Source organism: Chrysochloris asiatica, unplaced genomic scaffold, assembly GCF_000296735.1.
Source record: "Chrysochloris asiatica unplaced genomic scaffold, ChrAsi1.0 scaffold00007, whole genome shotgun sequence".
In the NCBI taxonomy this organism is placed as follows: Eukaryota; Metazoa; Chordata; class Mammalia; order Afrosoricida; family Chrysochloridae; genus Chrysochloris; species Chrysochloris asiatica.
Window position 1 is genome coordinate 22,579,689 of NW_006408525.1, and position 9,900 is coordinate 22,589,588.

Genomic DNA, 9,900 nt, shown 5'->3' on the forward strand with positions numbered 1-9,900 from the left:
TAAACGTTATTAGGTAAATATCTTTATTTTCTCCATTTTACAGATCAGGAAACTGAGGTGTACTACCTTTTCCAAGATCACATAGCCTGGATCATACCCAGGTAGTCTAGCTTCTTACCTAATGTACTGTATTCAGTGCACCAGAGGTCAACAAGATTTTATGTAAAGGACCAGAGAATATTTTAGATTTTGTGGGTCATCCTGTCTCTGTTGCAGCTATTTAATGCTCACCTTATAGTCCCAGAGTATCCATAGACAATACAAAGATGAAAGAATGAGGCCATGTTTCAACTAAACTTTTTTAAATACCTGCAGAAATTTGAATTTCATATAGTTTTCAAGTATTGTAAAATATCATCCTTTTGATCCCCCCAGTAAATTAAAGGGCATACTAAGCTAATATTGTTGTTAAGTGCCATCTAGTCCATTTTGACTCATAGTGAGTCTATATAGGGTTTCCTAGGAGTGACTAGTGGATTTGAACCACCAACCTTGTTGGTTGGCAGTCTACTGCTTATCTTACAGCGCCACACCTGGACTCCCTGAAGCATATAAGCCATAAAAAACAGCAAGTGGGTTGAATTTGACCCATGAGTTATGATTTACCAAATCTTGGACTATTCTATACTGCTTCTTGATGTACTGACTAAGGAGCTAAACTAGATGGTCTCTAAAATTACCACTGCTGGGTTAGGTTTTGCACTTTGAGTCACTGGTCCTGGAGGCTCAGGAGCATAGTTACAGGGACATCAAAGTCAACTGGCACAAAATGGTCCACAAAAGACAACACTCTCCGTGTTTGCTAAGTAGTGACTGCGGTCTTAAAAGCTTGTAAGCAGCCATTGAAGGTGCAACTATTGGTCTCTCCTTGCTCAGAACAAGAAAGCGTGAAGAAAATCAAAGCTACATGGGAACAATTAGTCCTCAAGACTAGTGGACCACAATAAACTCAGCCTCCACTATCCTGAAAGCAGAACTCAATGGTGCTTGACTATCACTGTTGTCTCCTTTGAAAGGGATCACAGTGGAGAGTCCTGGATAGAGTGGGAGAAAAATGTGGAACAGAACTCAAAACTGTATAAAGACCAGACTTACTGGTCTGAAGGAGACTGGGGGAACCTATGAGAATATGGCCCTTTGTCTTCAGGTCTGGAACTGAACTCACCTCCATGGCTCAACCTTCACCAAACAATAAACAAGCCTAAGGAGCTCTGATAGCGTAGTGGTTACAAATCAGGGTGCGAACCACAAGGTCAGCAGTTCGAAACTACCAGCTGCACAACAGGAGAAAGAGGAGGCTTTCTGCTCCCGTAAAGATTTACAGCCTCAGAAACCCTGTTCAGGGTCGCTATGGGTCGGAACCGACTCGACAGCACTTAACAACAACAACAACATAGAGTGAACAGTAACAGCAGTGAGGTACTCCTTAGAACAAGTAATCATACAAGACCAAAAGGACAACATTTTCCCAGATAAAGCTCAGAAGATAGGAAAGAAGGATGAATGGATATAGTAAACAAGGAAGGAAGTGGGAAGAGCGCTGTTACATTGTGGGAACTGCCATCAATGTCACAAAACAAAATGTAGATGAATTTTTGGATGGGAAACAGTTGGCTCTGTAAACTTTCACTCAAATCACACTAAAAAGTTTGAAAAAAAACTCTATGGAGCACAGTTCTCCTCTGACACACATGGGGTCTCCATAAGCCAGAGTTGACTTGATGGCAACCTTTTTTTTTTCAAATGCTTTGTGGGAAATTTGGGGGTGGGGGGAGTTTAAAGTATAAAAGATGAAAACTACCTCTATTGTAAAATTCAATGAACATAATTAGTATTTTGGCATAAAAACAAAACTGAATTACCACGGTTCAAAATTTATTCTATGCCATTCTAACTCCCACAAGTAGGATAAATATTTTGAATTAAATACCATGTAATTTAAGAATTGAAAACTGCCTTAGAAAATAGACTTACCTATCAGTTATCTTTTGAAAAGGACTATATCTAAACTATCTCAGAATAATAAACTATGAAGGATTATATGCTTAATTGATATTTTGATAAAGAGATTTCATTATATCCTTTAACAATCAATTTTGTGTTTAGTGACTATCACTATCAGGATGTTAGACCTAATATCTAGCCTGAGTTCCTCATGATGCAGTGAAAGCTCATTTGCTCTACTTTTTTAGAAATAGAAATGAACCACTCTCTGCCTTCTATACATTTATACACTACCCTCTACAGCTTCCACATCACCTTCTGCAGCGAAGATGAGAACCTCCTAGTCTTCTCCCAGGCCTTTGTATTCTTTATTCACGATCCACCCCCTCTCCCTATTCTTCTAGCCATTATTGTAAATCTCTTAGGAGTTCCTTCCAAACTGTTTTCATCTCTCTTATGGAGCAGAAACTGGACATGGATCTTTCCTTTCCTTGTCTACATTTGAAAATTTGGTTTTCCCAGAGATGCAGATGTGAACTTTTTAAAATAAATGTCACTATTACCTAAAATAAGTGTTCTCACAGGGTCCTTACACGTAACTCATAACTGCTTTAGTTGGCATGGTACTTTGGTAATATAACTGATGTAGGAAATTATCCCTTCTTTTATAATCAGGAATATAGTTCATTGTGATTTTAAAACTCCTTTATTTTTTCCTTTAGTTTTAAAGCTCATAGTTATTCCAGAGTTTACTTTCCTTAGTGTCTATTGAGGCGATGTGATAAAAACAAAATATAAACTCTCTCACACCTCATGACATTCCTACATATTCTCCCCAGTTACAGTCTTAACATTCAGCCTTTGTATATCCACTGAGCTGTATATCTATGGCTTCCCAAACTCTGATAATTTATATCATAGGTAGCAAGAAAATATTCCCTTATTATCTAATAACTGTATGGTAAATTCATAGGACTATGTGTCATTCTCTGAATAACCATTGAAGTAAATTTTTTTAAGGTTCTCCCTACCCACAAGCTTACCTCACCTCTTTTAGAGACATTTTTTTCAGAAAACTAATGTTAGCACATATATATATATATATAGAGAGAGAGAGAGAGAGAGAGAGAGAGAGAGAGAGAACCAACCATCTTATGTATTTTTCATTTTAATGAAAGATACGTTGTTTTTGTTGCTGTGTGCCGACTTATAGTGACCCTATGCACAACAGAACAAAACACTGCCCAGTCATGCGCCAGCTTCACAACTGTTATGTTTAAGCCCATTGCTGCTGCCACTGTGTCAATCCGTCTTGTTGGAGCTTCCTCTTTTCCACTGATCCTCCACTTTACCAAGCATGATACCTTTCTCTAGCAACTTTGTTAAGTGCTGTTGAGTCGGTTCCAACCCATAGAAACCCTGTATAGGGTTTCTGAGAAGAGACTGGTGAGCTTGAACTGCCAGCCTTGCAGTTCAAACGATTTTGCAGTCCAGCACAGTTACCCACAGCACCACACCAGGACGTCTCCAAATAACATGTCCAAAGTATGAGAATTGAAGTCTCGTCAACTTAACTTCTAATGAGCATTCTGGCCATACCTCTTCCAACTTCTTCCAGATTTGTTTATTCTTCTGGCAGTCCATGGTACTTTGAATATTCTTCTCCAATACCATAAATCAAATGCATCAATTTTTCTGTGTTCTTCCTTATTGTACAACTTTCACATGTATGTGAGGCTATTGAAAATACCATGGCTTGGGTCAAGCGTATATTAGTCCTCAAAATTATATCTCTGCTCTTTAATACTTTAAGGAGGTCCTTTGCAGAAGATTTGTCAAATGCAATATGTCATTTGGTTTCTTTATTGATTAGATAAATTTTATTGCATCAAAAATATCACCAATAGGACCCCAACCTCAGCCTTCACTGCACGGCCTTCTCTTCCTACATGCGACTCATCAACCTTTTGCCCTCCCCGCCACCTGCGCATCCCTCCATCCTACCCGGGTCTCCCCTCCCCCGGTGGCCTGTCTGCCATGCGGCTGCTGCCTCTTGCCCCAGATGGGCCCTGGCGGGTCAGTCCCCATTGTCTACCTGCCTGCAGTAGCTGCAGCCCAGCTCTACTGGTGCTGCTGTTCCTGGGCTTCTCCCGAGTGGTGGCGGGCTCTCGGAGGCCCTATGTGGTGCTGCTTCTCATAGATGACCAGGATGAAGACACCCCTTAAGAAAACCAAGGTCCTCATCAGAGAAATGGGGATGGCATTCTCCAGTGCTTATGTGCCAACTGCATTATGCTGCCCCAGCTGAGCCAGTATCCTGACAGGGAAGTACCCACATAATCATCCCGTTGTTAACAACATGTTAGAGGGAAACTGCAGTAGTAGCTCTTGGCAAGAGCCAAGAACCAAATACTTTTCCAGCAATTCTCAGATCAATGTGTGGTTATCAAACTTTTTTTGCAGGGAAATACCTAACTGAGTATGGAGCCCCTGGTACAAGTGGCCTAGAGCACATTCCTCCAGGCTGGACTTACTGGTACGCATTGGAAAAGAATTCTGAATACTACAATTATACCCTTTCTATCAATGGGAAAGCCCAGAATCATGGTGAAAACTACAGTGTAGACTATCTGACAGATGTTTTGGCTAACGTTTCCTTGGATTACCTGGACTACAAATCTAACTCTGAGCCATTCTTTTATTTTTATTTTTTATTTTTTTTAAGGTATTTATTGTGGATTGTATGAAAGTTTACCGGGCAGATCATCAGTTTTACATTCAATAAATCATACACCTTGTTTCATTACAATAATTATAATCCGCCCATGTACCATCAGTTAACAGTATTTCTCTCTATTCACTTTAGCTTTTTTTTTTAATTAAATGTTTTTATTTTGGATTGAGTGAAAGTTTACAGGGCACATCATCAGCTTCACATTCAACCATTCATATAGCTTGTTTCATTACATTGATTATTATCCCCTCCATATATCATCAGTTAACAGTGTTTCTCTCTATCCTCTTTAGCTTTTTTTTTTTTGGGGGGGGGGGGACTTGCCTTTTTGGAATTTACAGTCTCGGCTTTTAGGGAAGGTTTTTACATTTGTCTGTGGATATCCAGGGCTCATTATGAGATTACTAACAAGCATTACTGAATAATCAGATGAGGGACAGTTTGTTATGTCTACTAGGTGGCTAGAGTCTGTGGATGAGCCATTCTTGATGATGATCTCCACTCCAGCACCTCACTCACCATGGACAGCTGCACCCCAATATCAAAAGAGCTTCCAGAATGTGTTTGCACCAAGAGACGAAAATTTCAACATACATGCACTGGTTAATCAGGCAAGCCAAGACTCCAATGAGCAATTCTTCACTACAGTTTTTAGACAAAGCATTTAGGAGAAGGTGGCAGACTCTACTCTCAGTTGATGACCTTGTGGAGAAACTGATAAAGAGATTGGAGTTCCATGGCGAGCCCAACAACACTTACATCTTTTATACATCAGACAATGGCTATCACACAGGACAGTTTTCTTTGCTGGTAGACAAAAGACAGCTGTATGAGTTTGACATCAAAGTTCCACTGTTGGTTTGAGGTCCTCGGATCAAACCAAATCAGACAAGCAAGGTGCTTGTTGCCAACATTGTCTTGGGTCCTACTATTTTGGACATGGCTGGCTATGATGTGAATAAGACACAGATGGATGGGATGTCTTTCTTGCCCATTTTGAGAGGAGCTAGTAATGTCACCTGGCAATCAGATGCCCTGGTGGAATATCAAGGAGAAGGCCATAATGTCTCTGACCCAACGTGTCCTTCTGTGGGTCCTGGAGTATCCCAATGTTTCCCAGACAGCGTACGTGAAGATGGTTATAACAACACATATGCTTGCGTAAGGACGATGTCAGCGCTGTGGAATTTGCAGTATTGCGAGTTTGATGATCAGGAGGTGTTCGTGGAAGTCTATAATCTGACGGCAGACCCACACCAAATCACTAACATTGTTAAAACTATAGACCCAGAGCTCCTAGGAAAGATGAACTATCGGTTAATGATGTTACAGTCCTGTTCTGGACAAACTTGTCGCACTCCAGGGGTTTTGACCCCGGGTATAGATTTGACCCTTGTCTCATGTTCAGCAACCATGGCAGTGTCAGGACTCGAAGGTTTTCCAAACATATTCTGTAATGACGTGGCCCAGCCTCTGCAGTCAGATCCCTGCACGCCTCTCTGATGAAGTGATTGTAGTAGGTGTCTGTAGTTAGTCTTCAAGACCACACCTGGAAGAGTTTCTGGCTTTGTTTTAAGTCCTATTTGAAAAGGCAGCCCAATCAGCTGACTTCCTTGTACAATGTGTTAAACTGTGAACTCTGCCCGTATGTTGGGAGTGGCTTTCCCTGGTCCCTCCATCCCGCTGTTATAAACACTCCCGAGGTCTTTGTTCTCAGCATACCTTTTCTGTCACGGAGACACCATTCTTGATTCTGCCCTGTGTTTCAAAGTCTGAATTTGCAAATCAACTCAGATAAATGGCAATACCTTTAGGGCAAGAAAACTCTTTGGTATACAGCTTGACTCAGAAGCAAAAGACCTGCAGAGAATTTCAGATAGAGCCCTTCACCATAAAAAATACAAGCATGGCTTGAAAAATAACCATCAGAGATGATTAAGAGCAAGTAGCATTGTTTTTAGATTAGTAGAATATATTGGTACATTTCCTGCCTGCTTATTCATCATAATGTGATATGGTTGCACATTCAAAACATACCAACCAAGTTCTGTTCATTTTCTTGGTATTCTGGGCTGGTATTATAATGAAATAGAAGAGTAGGCTTTTGGTAAAGGTTCGTTCCAGGTAGCTCTTGAGGTAGCTTACTTTCCAGTGGCTGCTAAGTACAGAGAGTGCCAGTTAACACCAGGAATATGGAAAGCAGTCTCTTCTCTTGATATTTTCCCTTTGAGATCTGAAAAAAAGGCAACTGAAGTACATCATTACAGGGAGGAAGGTAGTGTTCTCTAAGGGCCTGCTCGAGACTCTCAGTTTTACAGGTTTAAAGAGCTGCACTTGGGATGGATTCATTGCCTGGCAGCTGGGTTTCAACCCCATATGTGAAGTTGTTTTGACTCTATGCATCTTGTCATCCTGTTACTTTCTTATTCTTATAAGATGTAAAAATGTTTTATTGTTGATGGAAAATAACAGTAACTATTGAGTCTGAGAATCCCCGTCTTCTCCCCTTTCAATGAATTTGTCCTTGAGTTTTTGGAGTCTTCAGTCCCCATTTAGTAGTCCTGTGTCAAAACAGATTTGTTTAGGCTTCCTCACTGTTTAGAACACCTAAAATCATTTCCATTGGCTCAAAGACCAATCCCATTTCTACTGTTTTCTTCAACAGAAGGTTATGGTTGGAGGGCAGCAAGTGAGGAGGAAAAGGTTTATCACCTGCTTGACTCAGGCAATAAGTGATTTTAGCTTTACTGAAGGTCTTATATTGAGCTTTAAGCACTTGCTTATAACTTAACTATGCTACCAGAATTTCAGATAGCCATTTGGTTTATATCTTTACGTCATGTGAGCCCAGCAACTGGGGGTGGTGGGGTGGTGGGAGTGGGGAGCAAATCTAAAAGGTAAAGTAAGCAAACAAAATGAACACCTCTTCTGTGACTGTTTTAGGCAAAGAAATTCTGTAACTAAAAGTAAAGTACATTGTTGAATATGGGTTTCGGCATTATTCTCTACTTTGATTCCTAACATTATAAGTCAGCGTCAACATTAATGAAGGTCGACAATAAGCTATTTCCAAATAAAAAGAAACTAACTCTTACCAGGAAAATATATATATATATCACCAATAGGTCTTAGAAATCATCTGGCCTTGTTTCCATAGCTGGATAGCTTTTATATCTTATTCATTGGGCCTGTGGAATGGTTCCCTTTGCAGACACATAGATACCATTTTTTCTTCAGTTCTTTCAGTTTGAGAAATACTAAGAGTGTTTTTTTCTTTTTGGTTTATAACTCCATGTCTTTGCACATTTCATTGTAATGCTTGACTTTATTTTCTCTAGCTACCCTTTGAAATTTTCTGTTCAGCTCTTTGACTTCATCATTTCTCCTAGTTGCGTTAGCTCAAGAGCAAATGTCAGCGTCTCTTCTGACATCCATGTTAGTTAGTCCTTTCTGTCTTTTTAATGACCTTTACTTTCTTTGTGTACGGTGTTATTGATGTCATCCCACAACATCTCAGGTCCGGTCACCAGTGTCTAATGCATCAAATCTGGTCTCTAAATTCAGTTGAGGTATATTCAAGGTCATATTTTGCCTCTCGTGACCTACTTTAATTTTCCTCAGCCTGAGCCTAAACCTGCATATGAACAATTGATGGTCTGTTCCACAGTTGGCCCCTGGCATTATTTTGGCTAATAATTATTGAACTTTTCAATAGTCTCTTCCCACAGATATATCCAGTTTGATTCCTATGTATTACATTTGGTCAGGTCCACGTGTATGGTCAGTCACCTTTCATGTTGTTGAAAAACAGTTATTTGCTATGAATAAGTATTTTATTTTGCAAAATTCTACCATGTGATCGCCAGCATTGCTTCTATTACCAAAGCCAATTTTCCAACCACTGATCCTTCTTTATTTCAAACTTTAGCATTCCAGTCACCATTAATTATCAGTAAATCTTGATTGCATGTTTGATTGATTTCAGACTGAAAAAGTTGGTAGAATTCTTCAAGTTCTTCATCATTGGTTTTACTGATGGGTGCATAAATTTAATTAATAGTGTTATTTACTGTTTTTCCTTATGACATGTGAATATTATTCTATCACAGACAGCATTGAACTTCAAGAAAGATCTTAAAATGCTCTTTTGACAATGGATGCAATGCCATTCCTCTGTAATTTGTCATTCCTGACAGTAAACCATGATTCAGAATGGCCAATATTAGTTCATTTCTGCTCACTAATGTGTAGGATATAGATCTTTATACATTCCATTTCATTGTTGATGACATCCAATTTTTCTAGATTTATGCTTTGTACGTTCTGTGTTCTGGTTACTAATGGATGTTTGAAACTCTTTCTTCACATTTTGAGTTATGGACCATCAGCAATTGAAGATCCTGAAAGTTTTGCTCCATTCACATCATTAAGATCAACTCTACTTTGAGAATGCAGCTCTTTTCCAATCATATTTTAAGTGCCTTCCAACCTGAGGGGGTTATCTTCTGGTGGTATATCAGACAGTGTTTCACTGCTCTTCATACTGTTTTCAGTGACTAACCATTCAGAAGTGGTGTGTCTCCTTCCTAGTCTGTCTTAGTCTGGAAGCTCTGTTGAAACCTGTCCACCATGAGTGATCCTGCTGGTATTTAAAATACCAGTGGCATAGCTTCCAGCATCACAGCAACACATAAGCCACCACAATATGACAGACTGAAAGATGAGTGGTAGAGTTAACTGGGCTAGTAAATATATTTTGGTTCTTTTTGTTTATATGTTTTATTAAAAAATTTTTATGTGATCTTTAAAATTTTAAGACAAAATTTTTATTAAAATGTAGAGTTGCCCAAAATATTGTTGTTAAGTGACATCGAGTCAGTGCTGACTCATAATAATCCTGTATAGGGTTTCCGAGGAGCAGCTGGTGGGTTTGAACCACTGAACTTGCAGTTCAATTCGACCCAGTGATCAAGTGCTTTGACTTCTTCCAATCATTTCCCACATCAATTCTGTGTTTAGTCCCTCACTGGACTCTGGTTCCTTGATTGTCTAGCACAATGCCTGTCACAGGTTAAGTGCTCCAAGAGTATTTAGTTGACCTGAATTGTTGAACCAAATAGTGACAAAAAGGATGGATTTTAACTTAATATTTAGAATGCCTCTTTTCTCCCCCGAGCTTAATTCTATTCACATCATCATGGTCAACTCTACATTGAGGAGGC

General features: G+C 39.5%; 1 protein-coding gene and 1 pseudogene across 1 annotated transcript in view; both read left to right on the forward strand.

Annotated features, from left to right (window-relative positions):
* The window catches only part of SKAP1 (src kinase associated phosphoprotein 1), a 458,887-nt gene that overhangs the window by 187,093 nt on the left and 261,894 nt on the right, over window positions 1–9,900 (forward strand). The window lies entirely within an intron of this gene.
* LOC102829492 lies at window positions 3,982–6,135 on the forward strand (annotated as a pseudogene).